Below are 1,416 nucleotides of genomic sequence, written 5' to 3'. Positions count from 1 at the left end.
CATCTCCAAGACTTACAGCTACCTGACCCCCGACCTCTGGAAAGAGACTGTCTTCACCAAGTCTCCTTATCAGGAATTCACTGATCATCTAGTGAAAACCCACACCAGAGTCTCTGTTCAGAGGACCCAGGCTCCAGCTGTGGCTACCACATAAGGGTTTTATACAAGAAAAATAAATGGATTAAGTCTGCTAATTTAAAAAAAAAGAAAGAAAAGAAAAGAAAATAGAAACATTGCTCCCACCTTTTTTTCTGAGAGACTAGTGAATTAATATTAAATTATTGACAAATAAGATATTTATTTATTTATTTCTTATTTCATATTTGCATCTGACAATTTTCCTAAAGTCTGTTGTGAAAAAACTCTGTTTTAGATTGTGTCAGACATGAAAACCTCCAAAAAATGTTTTCTCCTCCTTATCGGTAAAAATTTAATGTGAAACCTAGTTCTTGGAAAGGTACTCTGAATAAATTGGTATATTTAAAGAGATGTGAGAATGGATGATAAAGGATGGGAAAAGCCACAAATACAAGGTTGAGGGACTGCTAAAAAGTGAACCAATAGTGACAGCAACAGGAAGGAATATACCAAGAATAACCCTACACACACTAAAATGAAACATTGAAATAAATTATGCAGATGCTCAACTGTTTGCTGTCCATTTGTTTATCTGACACTTTTTTTTTCGATGCAAAAGCAAGAGGTTTATTTTCTGGTGCATTGGTAACAACCCTCAACCAGTCCCTTGAGGTGAGTGATGAGAAGGCGACCCTGAATCGCTATTACAAGCAGTTTTTATACTTTTTAGGGGCACAGGTTACAACAGCAAGGTTACAGTTCAAGCTTATTGGCTAAGCATACTGACTTTTAAATCTATTGGCTAGCAAGCATGATGCGTATTTGAACTCTATCTGGGACTTTCCAGAGGGTCAGGTGACTATCAGTACATTCTGAGAATTTTTTACTCAAGAATGTTCCTGTTGGTGGAGAATAGAACTTGGCCTAGCCTTGACCTGAGGCAGGGTGTGGGACTGGAAAATGTCCATAGGGTCCCTCATTCTCCCTCCTTTTTTTGTAGAATCTCCAATCCTGGAGCTATGCTAAGGGGTCTTGGGTAACTAAATCATATTCTTCAAGTTCTGTCCTCAGGATCTCATATTGTTGGCACAGAACCATCAGCTGCACTGCTTCTGTTCTCTCTTTTATGAAGGCTATAAGCTTGTTCAATATACAGGCAGTTATTCCATCCACATTAATGGAGGTCGAGGTGGTCAAGAACACCAGGAACCACCCTTTCCACTTTGCTTCCAAGTTTTCAGCATGATGCCTTTTAACATATACCCTATCTCCAACTTGGTACTTCTGTGGAACCTCTGGGGTACCTGCATTACACAGGGCACCAAGTTTAGACCACAA

The sequence above is a fragment of the Mus pahari genome, chromosome 17 (assembly GCF_900095145.1).
Source record: "Mus pahari chromosome 17, PAHARI_EIJ_v1.1, whole genome shotgun sequence".
Classification (NCBI taxonomy): domain Eukaryota; kingdom Metazoa; phylum Chordata; class Mammalia; order Rodentia; family Muridae; genus Mus; species Mus pahari.
Note: the sequence above shows the minus strand (reverse complement) of the source record.